This window comes from Silene latifolia, chromosome 7 (genome assembly GCF_048544455.1).
Source record: "Silene latifolia isolate original U9 population chromosome 7, ASM4854445v1, whole genome shotgun sequence".
Classification (NCBI taxonomy): Eukaryota; Viridiplantae; Streptophyta; class Magnoliopsida; order Caryophyllales; family Caryophyllaceae; genus Silene; species Silene latifolia.
The window spans coordinates 100218752-100235452 of NC_133532.1; the positions used below are offsets into that span (position 1 = coordinate 100218752).

The following is a 16701-nucleotide window of genomic DNA, read 5'->3' on the forward strand; positions in this document are numbered from 1 at the left end:
AAGCTACACTAATCTACACTACATGATGCATGGGTTTTTGTTTATGACGGAGAGCGTAATTTAGATTACCTCCCGTTGTGTATGCATGTACTTCCCCAAACCGAGTTAGACATTATTTCTAATGTCCTAAGGTTGGGTGTAGTTCATGCACACAACATGCAATGGATGAAACTAAATTTGTCATTTTGGATTTTCAAAAGTGGGAACAATGAAATAAGAACACCTCAATGGGACCGAGGTGTTAGTCCTCTATGTTGCTAGGACTACTCCAACCATGATCAAGATAAAGTAAATAAAACAAAGAAGTAGACAAACCTCAAGAGGGTAGGAGCCTCCAAAGCTTGCTAGTCTTCCATCATATCATCATTATCATCATCTTCCTCAATAGAAGTGGACTCATCACCACTTCCCTCTTCACTTTCTTGTTCACTTTGTTCATCATCCTCTTCTTCTTCTTCACTAGCCTCTTCATCAATGCTATCAACAACCGCATCACCGACAACCTCATCGTCACCCGGAATCTCACCCCTAGATGCACTCGGAAAGAAGACTTCTCTATCCGCCCAACTAGGCAAAGGACATGAAGGATCAAGTAGTCCTTGCCTAGCTAAATGAAGGAGGGGTGGATATTGGGCTAAGTAAGTATCTTCTTGATCCTTAAAAGCTTGCTTGTGCATCTCTTGCATAAGTAGAGTCATATAATCTTTGCTTGCTTCAACACCTTCGGGTTTGAACTCTTGGTACTTGAAAGGATAGGGTGGTGTGACAATGGAAGAGGAGGGCATTTCAATTTCATCCCTTTGTTGTCGGATGATGTATTCGGCTTCTTTTGAGAGGGGAAGGAGGTAGTTGGTCCGATGGACACTTAAACGACAAATCTTCGAAGGCAAAGTAAAAAGATCTAGCCTCATTGGTGAGCCACCCATACTTGGTGTCAAGAGGGTTATGAGAGACCCACTTGTATTTGTTAATCATAGCATCCAAATCAATGAGATGACCCCCCTTTTTCGCCACATACTTGCTATCCTTGTTGAAGTTCGGATCAAAGTACTTAGCTAAAAGAGTGACTAGACCTCCATTCACAATAACGGTAGTGCCTTGCTTCCCACAATCAACATTTAGCCATCTATCCACCAAAAGCCTTGGAGAATTGAAAGGCTTGGTGAATTCCCTTCCAATGTTTAAGGCCGACTCAAGAAGAACACAATCGAGCTTGATAAAGTGGTTGGTGTCTTTTCTTGCAATGATGGTATTCCCGATGACCTTATGCCACACTCTAATGCCCGGATGGTGGACTAATAGAGCGCGACTAGCATGATAGTTCTCAAATTTCCTTCCGGAAATCGCCTCCCAAAGAGGAGCGGGGTCATACTTTCCGGGATTCTTGAAATAACTATGTGAATCACTAAGACCCAATGCTTTACCCAATTCCTCAAAGGTGATGTGCCTACTCACATTAGCTAGGCGGAACTCGATGTTTTCCATAGTCTCTACCTTTGTAACTTTCAAAGAACTCAAGAATTCTAAGGTAAGGGAGGGGTATGTCAATTCTTTTGTCGCAAACAATTTTCCCAACCCCATGGCTTCAAAGAAGGCTCTAGTTTGCTCAAGGACACCCAAATTATTCAAGGCATCTTCACAAATAAACTTGGTGGATAGAAAGGATTTTCTAGCATACTTGGCAAAAGTTTCCCTATGGGAGTTAGAGATGAAAATTACCTCCGGATAGTTCGAAAGTTGAGCAATTTCCGGAGTAGTTGATGTTGTTGCTTCCAAGGGAGGTTGTTGTTGTTGCACTTCCAAGTTTGAGCTAGCTACCACCATAGCCAATGAGGCTTTCTTTGCTTGAAGACTCTTTTGTCTTATTGAGAGTGCATTTGCCTTAGGTGCCTTTGTTGCTCCTTTTGTCCTTGCCATTGATGTTTGAACCAAGAAAAGAGTGAAAATCTTCAATTTCCAAGTATACCCAAATCGATTTTAAGATGAAAGGCTTTGCCTTTATAAATTCAAAAATCGACTCAAAGGTTGAAGATTTTGGTGCTTGGTTTGATTTTTGTTGAAAGAGGAGTGATTAATTTTTGTTAAAGGGATGTTTTGATTTGATTTTGATGAATGTAGTTAAGGAAATCTTGTTTTGGTGATGGAGAGGAAGAGGGTTTTGAGTTTTGGGGTTTATGGGTAGTGTTTTGAATGAAGAAATGAAGAAATGAATGTGGGAGGGGGTTAATAAAAGACCCGAAAAATTTGAATTGCAGGGGGAAGACGGCGGCTTTCCTTTGGGATGCCCGGATTCTATCTGTTGTGGGTTGAGAATTATCGCCTAAAGACGGGCGTCTTTCAGCAAAGACGCTCGGATTTATCAGCAGCGGGACGGGCGTCTTTCACTGAAGACGGGCGGATTCCTTTCCAGTGAATTTTCTTGTTTTTCTCAGCCAAAAAGACGGGCGTCTTCTCTTGCAGGACGGGCGTCTTTTTGAGGACGGGGGTCTTTCACTGAAGACGGGCGTTTTCTCTTACAGGACGCTCAGATTTATCAACAGCCCCAAAATTTCAAAAATTCAACTCAGAAGGACGGGCGGCTTTTGACAAATACGCCCGGGTTGCCTGAAGACGGGCGGATTCTCATGAAGACGCTCGGATTCTGCCCCTTTTACCCGGATTCAGTTCCATCCGTGTACTTGCATATCCCGTGTCATTTTTCATTCTTCAAAATCGCGTGTTCTTCATTGTGGGGGCACTACTAAGGCATGAATAGCCTAGGCAATTGCTATCCCCACACTAAGCTAAAGCACTACACATTAATTGAAATCATTAGTCCCTCCCTCACTTCTCTCAAAAATGATAATTATCTTGATCAAGGCATAAAAATCCAAAAATGACAAAAATGCAATATTAAAATGCGAGTTAGGGAGTTAGAAATATTTACAAATGGTGGTTTAGGGAGGACTCCACCAAACTCTCATCCTTAGTGAGATGTCATGGAGGCATGTCCAAGGTGTTGTTGATGTTGCTCAACACCTTGAAGTAGTAATCAAAAGCTTGTTCATTATCATGATAAAGATCTTCAATAGATCTTTGCCCTTGTTATCGGTCTTGATCGATAGCATTACCAATATAGGGATTGAAAATCCCTTCAAATTCATCGTCCCAAAGACCACAAACTTCATCTACTTGATCACTAAAGATCTCTTGAGTTGATAGAGACAACTCTCCCACTTTCTTGTCTTGGCCAATGAGGCCATCCTCTTCATTGCTTGACTTTGGTGAGCTTTGCAAGCTCTCTTTGTTACAATTCACTTGCTCTTTGAATGGAGCATCTTCAATTTTCTTCTTCCATTGGAGTTCCGACTTCTTCCTATCATCCTTTCGGCTATAATGATCAATCATAAAACATGGTTCATGCAAACGGGGAGCTCTCATGGTCTTGTCAAGATTGAAAGTTATGCTCTCATCTCCCACTTCTAGAGTGAGCTCTCCATGTTTCACATCAATCACCGCACCCGTGGTGTGTAAGAAAGGTCTTCCTAGAATGATTGGAATGTTGGAGTCTTCTTCCATGTCAACAATGACAAAGTCCACCGGGATGAAAAATTTCCCAATTCGTACGGGAACATCTTCCCATATCCCTAATGGTATCTTTGTCGATCTATCGGCCATTTGGAGTATGATATTGGTGCATTTAAGCTCTCCCATCCCCAACCTTTTACTCACCGAGTACGGCATAACACTCACACTAGCCCCTAGATCACATAAGGCTTTGTTGATCATGGTGTCGCCAATGGTACACGGTATTGAGAAGCTTCCCGGATCTTTGAGTTTTGGAGGTGAACTCCCTTGAAGTATTGCGCTACTCACCTTAGTGAAGGCGATAGTCTCAAGCTTCCGGATCGACTTCTTCTTTGTGAGGATGTCTTTCATGTATTTCGCATAGGTCGGCACGTGATTGATCAATTCCGTGAAAGGAATCGAGACTTCCAAATTCTTCACAATTTCCATAAATTTTCCAAGTTGGTCATCAAATTTGGGCTTGGCTTGACGACTTGGAAAAGAAAGTCTAATCACAATGGGCTCCTTCTCCTTGACCTTATCTTCATTTTTCTTTGAAATTTCTTCTTTTGATGGTTCCCCATCCTTGGAGTTTTGCACAATTTCTTCTTTATCACTAGCTTCCACAATTCATCCTCAACTTGCTTCTTCGGTGCTTCATACCTTGTACCACTCCTCAAGTGAATGGCACTAAATTACTTTGAGGTGGTAATTGCCCCTTTTGTCTTTGTGAGCTTGAATATGCTAGTTGAGTCAATTGGGTTTCCAACATTTTGGTGTGAGTTAGGATGTTGTTGATGGTGGTTTCCTTCGCTTGACTATCCTATTGCATTTGAGTGAAAAACTCTTGTTGATTCTTTTGCATTTAAAGGACCGCTTTTTGAACATCAAAACCTTGGTCATTTTGTTGATTGTATGGAGATTGATTTTGGTAACCTTGGTTTTGGTTGTAAAAGGGTCTTTAATTTTGGTTTCTCATGGGAGGTGGGGTGTATGTTGTTTGAGAGTTTTGAACATTTTGGCTTTTGTATGAGTGATTTGGATGGAATTTGGTGTTTTCATTGTAATAGTTGGAATAAGGGGTACCACTCTTGTATGCTTGGAAAGCATTCACTTGTTCATTTGTTCCCCTACATTCACTTTGCTCATGTCCCAAAGTTCCACAATTTTCACATATCCCACTTGGGATTGATGAAGATGCCGTCATGGCATTAACATGATGTTTTGGTGATTTTGAGGCTTCTTCAAGTCTAGCCATAGCTTTTTCAAACTTCAAATTGATGGTATCAATGTGAGCACTATGTTGAGCACCCAATTGAGTAATGGAGTCCACTTCATGCTTTCCTCCTCTAGTAGCCTTGCGAGGTCTACTATATTGTGAGTTATGGACCGCCATTTCCTCAATTTTGTTCCAAGTTTGATTGTCATCAACTTCGGTGAACATTCCATTTGATCCCATGTTGAGAATGTTCCTTGAATCTTAATAAAGACCGTTCCAAAATTGTTGTACCAAGAACCACTCGCTAAGTCCATGGTGAGGACATGAGCGACAAATTCCCTTAAATCGCTCCCAAGCTTCATACAAAGATTCCTCATCCCTTTGCTTAAAACCCGTAATTTGAGCTCTTAGCATGTTAGTCTTTTCCGGTGGATAGAACTTTTTGTAGAAAGCTAGAGCCAACTTCTTCCAAGAATCAATTCCGAGAGTAGTCTTATCAAGGCCTTTCAACCATTGTTTCGCGGTGCCAATTAGAGAAAAAGGAAATAAGACCCATCGAATTTGGTCTTGAGTTACACCGGTTTGAGAGATCGCATCACAATAGTCACAAAAGGTCTCCATATGAGAGTGAGGGTCTTCACTAGGCATTCCCCCAAATTGGCTTCTTTCGACTAATTGGATAAATGCGGATTTGGCAATAAAATTTCCGGTTAGATGTTGTGGTGTGGGAGTACCATTGGGTAGGTTCTCCTTGGTGGGTACGGAATGTGATGAAAACTTAGGCATTGTGGGTTGATTTTGTGTTGGATTTTGTGTTGGGTTCTCCTCACCTTCTCTTGCAAAAGGGTTGATGAACTCAATAGTTGGTTGAATATCTACAACCTCACCAATACCTCTCAAAGTTCTCCTAGCAAGTCTTCTATTGGTTGTCAAAGTTCTTTCAATTTCACGATCAAAAGGTAACAAGTCGCCTTGTGACCTTCTAGACATGCAAAATATCAAACAACTCGAAAATAATTAGAACAAACCTTGAGGAGTTTTACTTCCCCGAGGCAAAGAAAGACACAACTAATAACAATATAAGAAAATCTAAATCAAGTTAACACCATCTCCGGAAACGGCGCCATTTTTGGTCGTGTACTATGTCTTTTCGGTAACTTGTCGTTAGGAGCACCTAGACCAAAACACAGTTTATAGCTTCACAAACAACTCTACAATTAGTAAAGAAGCAAGTAAAGGTCGGATCCCAAGGGACGGTAATTGAGATGAGATTTCTATTGCAACTAGTGATGTCTTAGGGGTGTCACAATTGGGGTTGATGTAGAAGGTCACTAAACTAAATAGCAATGAAAGTAAACAAGCAAGATGAATTAAAAGGGTTGTAAACAATTGATAGAAAGCACTAGGGTGTCATGGGGTCATAGGGGATTCATGGGAATTGATCATACAAACATGTTCTCAAATTATAAGCAAGCAATTATTGTTGTGATGGATTGAGTTGGTTTATATCTTACAATCCTAGGAAAGTTTGGGTCCCGGAGCCGAATCGATTAGATTGTACAACACCTACAAGTCGACTTAATCTTCCCTACTCAACAACATGCATGGTCTAATGAGACTCGAGTTGGTTTATGTCTTACAAGTCTCATTGAAAAGATAGGTGATGGGTAAAAAATGCAAGGATTCATAGGCTCACATTTCATCAAACATAACATGTGCATGAGTTGAGATCACAACAAGCAAGCAAATAAATTATGAAAGCATATTAATTTAAGCATGAATCATTCCCCATGTTGGTTTCCCCTAATTACCCATTAACCCTAGCTAAGGAAACTACTCACTCTTTATCATGTTGAACATGCTAGCAAGGTTGTCAATCATACCAACAAAGTGAAACATGATGAATAAATGAAAGTAATTAACAATAATTAAAAAGGGATTAAGAGAATTATACCTACTAATGATTCCAATAATAAAGCAAAGAATAAAAGAAGTACTTGATGCTCGATTGAGAGGTTGTCAATCTCCCAATAATAACCCAAATAATCTTCAATTACCCAAAATAAAGGATGAACAAAAGAGAGATTAAGGAAATAAAACTTGTATTAGAACTTGATTAATTGTTGATTACAAGATTAAAGAAAGATTTGATTGACATTAACTACACTAAAGATTGCTAAGAAGAACATGCTCTTCTAATTAGACTAATGGGGTATTTATAGTGGGGATTAGGTGGATGAATTAGGGTTAACTAAGGGCTTAAATGACGATTAAGTCCCTACTTAAGGAAACACCGGTCTTTTTGGAAAGACTCCGGTCTCTAGGGAGACTCCGGTCTCTAGAAAAAGATGTGCATCTTTCTTTGAAGCTTGAAGAAGACGAAATGGTCTGCCTGAGAATCCGGGCGTCTTTAGCACGGGACGGGCGGATTCTGTTGTTTCTGCCCGGGCGTCTTCTGGAGCTGCTGCTCGGGCGTCTTCTGGAGAAGACGCACGGATTGTGGTGGTGGAGACGGGCGTCTTCAGGAGAAGACGCACGGATTGTTGTGCAGTCTTGTTTCTTCTTCTTTTCTTCCTTTTTCTTCATAAGATCCTTGGGGATTTCCTCGGGGATGCAAGGATCTTTTCTCATCATTGCCCATCTACTATAGTATGTACAAAGGCCTTCTAATCTTGTCTCTCCTTGATGCTTGGTCATTGAATTCAATCAATTTAGTCTCGTTTTGCCATGAAAATGCAAGGTTTGCACTCCTTTCCTACCAAGGGATCAAAACCTCAAAGAATATGCAAAACAAATAACTAAAGACAATAAATGCCCCAAATATGCACTAAAAAGCATGGGAACAAGGCTAATTCGGGGACTAAATATGCTCTAATTATGGTCGCATCAAATATAAAGAGTAGACGCGAGTTCAAGGAACAAGGAAAAGACATACTACTAGGATAATTCATGGAGGTGGTGTTAGGATTTCAAGTAGAGCTTCTAATAGCTTGATGTTAGTATGCACTTGTTAGTATAAATGTTGTCCGCAATTTTTTTTCTTACTGTGCCGCCTCTTTACTCAAATCCTGGATCCGCCCCTGGCTGTAATCGAAAATAGTTAGTACCTAATTACATAAAATGTCGATATTAAGCTATAATCGGAACTAGTTAGTAAGTATTTACATAAAATATCGATATTAATCTATAATCGGAACTAGTTAGTACCTATTTACATAAAATGTCGATATTAAGCTATAATCAGAACTAGTTAATAAGTATTTACATAAAATATCGATATTAAGCTATAATTGGAACTAGTTAGTACCTAATTACATAAAATGTCGATATTAAGCTATAATTGGAACTAGTTAGTAAGTATTTACATACAATGTCGATATTAAGCTATAATCGGAACTAGTTAGTACCTAATTACATAAAATGTCGATATTAACCTATAATCAGAACTAGTTAGTAAGTATTTACATAAAATGCCGATATTAAGCTATAATCGGAACTAGTTAGTACCTAATTACATAAAATGTCAATATTAAGCTATTATCGGAACTAGTTAGTATGTATTTACGTAAAATATTGATATTAAGCTATAATCGGAACTAGTTAGTAAGTATTTACATAAAATGTCGATATTAAGCTATAATCGGAACTAGTTAGTACCTAATTGCATAAAATGTCGATATTAAGCTATAATCGGAATAAGTTAGTAAGCATTTACATAAAATGTTGATATTAAGCTATAATCGGAACTAGTTAGTACCTAATTACATAATATGTCGATATTAAGCTATAATCGGAATAAGTTAATACGTATTTACGTAAAACACGGATTCAAAACCCTAGAAACCCTAAACCCTAACTCCTAAAATATAAACACCCTAGAAACCCTAAACCCTATATTCTAAACCCAAACAAGTATATTCAGTTTTGCGCCAAATGTGTGAAATTCAAAAAATCAAACTTAGTTTAAATATAGATTATTCAATTTTGCACCAATGGTGTTAAATTTGGTAAAAAAAAAAACGTGTCTACGCAAAATCGAACGCGGGTTGACCAGTGCAATGCGTTACTTTTAGAAACCAGTTGAGCAATGGGTATCAGCACGTTTACTAGTCAATTAAATTACAATATATACTAAATCGATTTCATTTTCTTTAATTAGTAACATATATTTTCCGTTTTTAACTTGATTCACGCAATATTCTATGATATTTTATATAAATATTCAATTCTAATTATTTCAATGATCGATATCTATAATTTATATCTGTTTTCAATATCTTCAATTTTAATTTTTAATTTGCCTAAATACTCGGATTTTATTGATTTGGTGGGAAAATATGGAAGGAAAACATGGAGTGGAACAAATGGAGGGGAAATTTTGGGGGAAAATTTTGGAGGGAAAACTTTCGATTGCACACAATATAAATACACAAATTGCTATATGTTACCTCCATTTCCAAATCAAACTCATAAGAAACATAAAAATCATTCAAATACATCAAAACTTTTAACTTATTGTCATGGTTAATCAAATTCAAAATGAAATGTTAAATAGGGAGATTGCCATGGAAAGGAAGGCTCATGCTACGGATTTGTTGGAGACAAGGATGTTCGTAAGGGAAATGTTAAACCTTGTCGAAGACAAAGGACAAATTGAGGAGGTTATAGCCCGTACTCGGTGTAAAAGCATAACATACATCTACGAAAAAGAGTTCAACGCCAAATATTCGGCATCACTACCCGAGGAAAACCTGTAATGGCGCCAAGTAGGGCATCGTGAGTACCTTCCAATGCCAGTTGCTGATGATATACTCGTTAAGGTTGAAGGCGGGGATGATAATTTTGATGCTCCTACGACTCCCCCTCCAACGAATCCTCAATGGAGGTCGAGAGGATGATATGGATTGGTTGGAAACACCATAAGGCGCTTACAATTCTAGTGTTTAGTTAATTTTTAGCATTTTGTTTTTTAATTTTCAAGTCTGATTACCACAGTTTTAAGTTTCATTTTATATTTCTTGTAATCGTTTAATTTTATTCCCATAAATTATTTACATATTTAGTTTTTTTCTTTTACACTATTGTATTTTGTTTATTTAAATTTTAAAAAGAACAACAAAGAGTGAAAATTAAAAACCCTAATGACCTATTCTGAATTAGAATAACTCGAAATTTACAATTCCAAAATCAATTATCCTAATTTGAAGAACAACTAGCCTAATAAACTTGTGTCAATCAAATGTATGAACCCTAATTGAGGTAATTTAGCAGTTAATCAAAATAATTAGGGCATTAAGAAAAAAAAAACAAAGTTGTGACTATAAGGAGTCGAACACGGGTTTGACTTAGCCTAAATCTAATTCTAAAAACAAATAAGGGAAATCGAATTTTTGGGAAATCTAATCCCAAAATCTCTCAACAAAAAGATAATATTCCTAAAATCAAGCAAGAATTTTCGAATTTTTTTAAATAAGGCAATTTTTAAATTTAAGAAATTTATTGCCTGAAATCAAACTAAGAATATTTAAAAAAAAAAAAAGTTTTAAGAATTTAAAAATGGAATTTGTAAATAAGGAAAGTATTCGAATTGGAGTTCAATAAGGTTTATATTTCGAAATCAATCAAATTAATAGATGTAATACTACGGTTTTTCCCAAGTCTGTACTCGGCCGAATATGGCTTACTCGGCCGAGTAAGGGTGTCGTGTGTTTCTGGACAGTTTACTGCCCAGGAATACTCGGCCGAGTATGGGAGTACTCGACCGAGTAGAGGATACTCGGCCGAGTATACTCTATACTCGACCGAGTATCCGGTCTGACGGGTGTTATTTCCGCGGTTTGATTTAGAAAGGATTAGAGTTATATAATCGTGGATTAACAGTTTCTTATCATTTTCACAAAACCTAAACATTTCACCGTAACTCTAATCCTCTCCAAATCTCTCTCGAGTGCGTGGATTGTTAGCAAGTCTTCTTCATCATTCATTGTATCATTGTTGTCGATAAGTCCTTGATTTCATTAGTTCCTTTGATTGATCTTTTAGGGTTTGCCTTAATTTGTGAATTGGGGGAAAAGGGGTTTTTGCATATGGTAATTGGAGTTTATGTGATTGTTGTTAGGTGAGGACTTCGTAGAGGAGCCTTTCTAGATTGCTTTACTTGTGTCTCATTGAAGTTGTGCTAAGGTAGGGTTTCCCTACTCGGTTTACTGTTTGATTGTTATAAGATTTCATTGTGATTGTTGTACGATGTGATATTATGATTATCTGCTGATTGTTGATTTGGAGTTGGGTGTTGGAGTTGTGATGGTTGATGGAGATGTTCGTGAGATGCGTCCTCGGCTGAGTGGAGTCACTTGCGGGAGTGGCTTCACGCCTTAGTTTCTCCCTTTGTGGAACCCGCCACAGGAGAGCATGTGCACATTAATGAACAGGCTTATCACTCGTTGATGAGCGGGGCTTAGGTGGGGATTGGCTGAGGTCCCCCACTGGCGGTGAGGATTATCTGTTGCGATGGGTAATCTGGCAGGGCTACACACTTTAGTGTGTAGTCAGTTACTATGTGATATCGGGAGTTGGAGGTGGATGATGATCAGCAGTTTACCTTTTGTACTTGTCTTATTTTGATTATACAGTAACTGACCCCGTTGTTGTTTTGTAAAATCTATGGTGATCCATTCGGGGATGGTGAGCAGATTGTGACAGGTGATGATGTTCACTAGCTATGGGGGCGTCGTGGGGAGTCATCACTCTAGCTTCCGCTGTTAAGAGATTTAGCATTCAGTCTTAGTTGTTGGACTTTCGTAGTAGTACTTTGGTTTTGGATTTGGATCATGTAAACTTTAATCATTTATAATTTAGTAATTGTGTTTTGGATTGGTAACTTTGATATACTGGGGTGGTCCTGGTAAGGCACTTTAGTATGTGGGAGTGTCACAATAGATTCATAATATAATGAATAAATGTATGTGCTAATACCCTAACTTAGTTGGTTACTAGTCTCTTTGTAAAAATTTACTTGCTTCTAATGTCAACATGTGTTCGAACCTTTACAACAACAACTACTTTTTTTTTTTTTTTTTTTATTGATTAGGATTACAATTTGATTAATAAAAACTGATTTTGATAAACTGAATTACGGTTCTTCAATTTGATTAGGGTTCATAATTTTTTTCCATTTTTCCCTAATTCGATTTTAAATGATTAGGAATAAGGCTAATTCGATTAATAGAATTATAATTTGATTAATAATGCTAGGGTTAATTCGATTGATACTGCTAGGGTTAATTCGATTTACATTGATTAGGATTACATTTTGATTAATAAAAAATGACCTGATCAAATGAATTAGGGTTCATCAATCCAATGAAATTAGGGTTCATACGATTTTGATTGATTAAGAATAAAAGTGGAGAAGTCGAAAATAATTATCATTAATACTTATTAATAATAATAATAATACAAAAAAAATAAATAAAAACAATAATAATAATAAATCACAATTGTAAAACAAAGAAAATTAAAAATTACCCTAAATAAAATCAATAACCCACTTATTCAATATTAAGAAGTCTCTCTCTAAAAAAATCCTCTTCTCTCTAAAAAAACCATGGCCTTCATCAATCAAATTTGGGGCTTTCATCGACTATTGATCGATGGTAAGCCCCCAAAAAGCTTTATTTATCAATTTTTAGTATGAAATTTTACGAATTAATCAATAAAAGTCTCCTTTTTGGTAAGATCCGTTTGTCTGTCTCTATTTTCGGAGTTTTTCCAGTCCTTGTTTTTCTAGGTTTTAGTTCTATTGGAAATATAAATTAGAGCGCTTTGGTCGTTCCTCATATGGTGAAGATGCGGAAGATCAGTTTCGTAATAGATCGTTATGTGGTATTACATATGTTGTCAATTTGTTGGTTGCACTCAATTTGGTCAGATGAAATCGTCTCTCGCCAAGGCTCAAGATCATATGATCCTCTTGTGAAAAGCTGTTTGTGGCGATATGATAGAGGACGTGCTTTGGAGCAATTCAAGTTTACAGATCTTTCTTTGAACAAGATTTTATTTTATTTGGTTCTAGTTGAATTGTATCCGTTCAAATTTGTCATAGATGTCGGAGGACGCAATTTAATTGGTTGTGTATAAGATTTTCATAGACCTCGTGTATGAGTAGCCTTTTTGAAAGAACTAGTTTTAATCCCGTGCAAAAAATTGCACGGGGTTACTTGTTAAACAATTGTTATTATTAAATTATGATGGAGAAAATGTAGAAATATTGAAATTCAAATATACAAAATTATAAGTAAGAATATCAATCGACAATATCGAATATAGTAAAGACAATAACATTAATACAATCGTTATTACATGAGACGATTTACACGGTGAGACGGTTTCATTGTATATAAAACCAACTTACTTATTAGTATTAGATAAATAGTTTATTTGTAGAAATGAACCGTCTCACGGGTGATCCGTCTTACTCGTGTCAATCTAGATAGGCTCAATAACAAACTGTTGGCTCAAAATCTAAATATGATTAAAATAGGCTTAAACAACCTTAAACTAACCCATTGAAATCCCAGCACATATCGCCAAAGACCTCATCTTCACCTAATAGTAATGCTAACCTAACATACTTCCAAAAACATACTTCACACGCCTCTTTCTCCCTCGCTCTCTCTCTCATCAAACACACCCTCACCAGTCGCCGTCATTATATCACTCTCTGAAACTCACTCTCTCACTTCCGTCTCAACTTTTATCTCTCGTAAATCTCATGAATTCATAGTCCCTATAATTTCTCTCTATAATCCTCATTCTTTAAACAATATATCATCTCCTTACTCGATAATGTTTACCCAATTGTCAATCTCTCTCACTATCAGCTATGTTTGTTTCATTTTTTGTTCATGTTTTTGTGATTTTTTTCTATTCAATTTCTCATAGATCTGATGATTATTTTTTTAAAAGTTGATTTTTTATTTTTTATAAAATTATTAATGAATATCATAGATCTAATGAGTATTGTTTTTTTAAATAAAATTACTCAATATAAATAAGTACTTGTTTTTAAATAATATTCTTTTTACTATATTTCGTTGCCTCTATTACGTTTAAATTATTTTTTTCATTTATTTAAAACTTAATTTCGTTAATTTTAAAAAAATCCCATATTTTGAATGTAATCTTCCCTTTTTTTTTGACAAAACAATATAATATTTCTAAGAACGAAAATCAAATCTATTAAATTTAAATGACTTGGATATTTTTTGAAGAATATTTATCAATTAAATTCCTAAATCTTATTTTTATATAAGTTTTTTATGGTTTAATGACATGTTTTTCCTATATTGTGTTAAAGGATTTTTAAAGAGAATTTTTTGAAATAAATTGTTAAATTTATGTAACACCCCCATACTCCAAGTGCCTTACCAGGACCACTCAGGTATAAGGATGCCACCATCTCGGTTACCCGAGGCATGATAATCATAAGACAATGAAGAAACATACTTTATTAAATAAGTTTAAGTGATTACATTACAAAACCAACTGTAAGCAAAATACAACTGTTCTCAAACTATAAACCAACTGAAAGGAACTGTCCTAACAAACACAGCGGAAGACTAAAGACTCTGATATGTGATGACTCCATCCCAGACTAGATCCCACGCGTATCCAAGATATACCTGCCAAGCAATCTGCTCACCACCTCCGAATGGATCACCACGATTTTTAAAACATTTAAACGGGTCAAGTACTAATCACACAATTAATATACATGTCACAATAAGATAAGCGAGATAGCTTAATGTCACACATACACAACCAACCAACTCCAATCATCTCAATCACCGATCGTCCTTTGGACCACCGCCCGATGGGGGACCGGCCGTACCTACCAAATCCCCGCTCCACATAACAAAGTGAGCGATAACCCTGTCCATTAATGTGCACATCCCCTTCCGTGGCGGGTTCCACGAAGGGCGAAACTAGGGCGTGAAGCCACTCCCGCAAGTGACTCCACTCAGCCGAGAACGCATCTCGAGAACCATAGGCAACCAATCACAATCACAAAATCAACAATCGTCTGAATCTATCAACAGTGTACAATCACAATCACAGCCGTCACAATACAATTACTATATCAAACAATCAATCTTAACACATCAACAATCATCCCATTATGGGACTAATACTGAGTAGGAAATCCTACCTGGAAAGCAACACAATCATCAGACGATCTAGCAGCTGTCTCAAAACCTCTCCTTTACAAATCCTTCTCCTATCACATAATCACATAATCACAATCTAACCATAACAAATCATAAAAACCCCCAATCCCAAAATTAGGGTTTAACCAAATCAAAGGAAAGACAATAAAAGGGTACATAGATCTTACCCTCGACGCAAGGAACTCAACGGTATAAACAACGACAAGAATCGACCGTCGAACTCCGGAATTGCTAAGAATGCGATTAAGAAGATGAACTTGTTTGCTTTCTCTCTTAAACAGAAATTTAGGTTTTGGAAAAGTGATTTGGAAACAATGACGAAAGTGTTTTATACTTTAATCGCATTATTAACAAAACCCGACAAAACAGCCCCCGTAAACCGGCTACTCGATCGAGTAGCTAAGGTACTCGATCGAGTTCCCCCTTACTCGATCGAGTACCCTAGTTACTCGATCGAGTACCCAACAGGTCAGAAACTATTTTATATCGCAAAACTCCCTTACTCGACAGAGTAAGGCCTACTCGATAGAGTACCCCAAGACTCATAAATACGGAGTATTACGGTCTTCCCTCCTTAAAAAGAACTTCGTCCCCAAAGTTCAACCCATACATGAAAACAAACATACTAACTCGATCAAGACACAACAACGTGACTAAGAACTCAAAACAAAACTCCAACCCAAACATGAACTCGTAACACCAACTCCACTAACTATTCCTACCTCCACAACATGGCTCACGATATCGTATCCACTCCATTATATCTCTCTCAACACTAACTCCATACACTACCAAAATACTCATAACATCAAACGGAATGTTACATTCTACCACCCTTAAAAGGAACTTCGTCCTCGAAGTTTACTCAGACGAATAACACCATCCTCCAACTGTCAACACTATATAAAATATTCACACTTCGAAGCATCACTCTACTACAAGTACGGCCATGGCCTTTTATAAGTATCATCCACAAAACAAATCCCTCCTTTACGCTACGCTAACACTCTACTTCCAATTATATTACAACATGCACCACCATGAAACTCTCTTTTATCGCATCCTACTCCTCTTAAGACAAATGTTACGTCCTCGTAACTCACTAATACTAAATCCTAGCTATATCGTGTCATTATCCTCATCACCACCGCATGTCAAAGATAACCACTTATAATCTAAACACTCGCCATGCATATATCCAAGGCTCTCTTACTTAAACATTCCTCATACCTCAACTCATTCGTCACACCACCTAACCTATACCTCAAAATCTTTATCTTAACCCAAAACTTCAACTTTTCCACATTACCGCAACATGACATACCTCTCTATATAAAGCACCTATCTCCCAAACGCATAACTCACGATCCACACTCGTTACGTATACTCACACTAGATCCTCCAGTTCTTTCCTTCATTACCGCAAGACTCATACATAACCTAATATGACACTAATTCCCCCAACACCCTACACTCCTTTGTCCCAACAAAAGATTATGAACCACTGCAGACTTTCGGATCATTACCACACATGTTCTACGGACCACTTGTCATTACCATGTCTACTAAAGCCTTATCTAGAACAAGATCAAAATTATCAGTAATAACCTCTCACAACCGTGTCCCATCAATAGAACATCACTATGCCATGACAACAACGAAAACATATACGACTCTATTTCATATCATATTATACCCTCATTCCCA

The 16701-nt window shown here is 37.2% G+C and overlaps 1 non-coding gene across 1 annotated transcript; it reads left to right on the top strand.

Moving 5' to 3' along the window:
• The first annotated feature begins 5072 nt into the window (after positions 1-5072).
• On the top strand, positions 5073-5179 carry LOC141593568 (small nucleolar RNA R71). Its single transcript, XR_012521642.1, has one exon. It is a non-coding gene; the product is annotated as a small nucleolar RNA R71 (small nucleolar RNA).
• The last annotated feature ends 11522 nt before the right edge of the window (positions 5180-16701 follow it).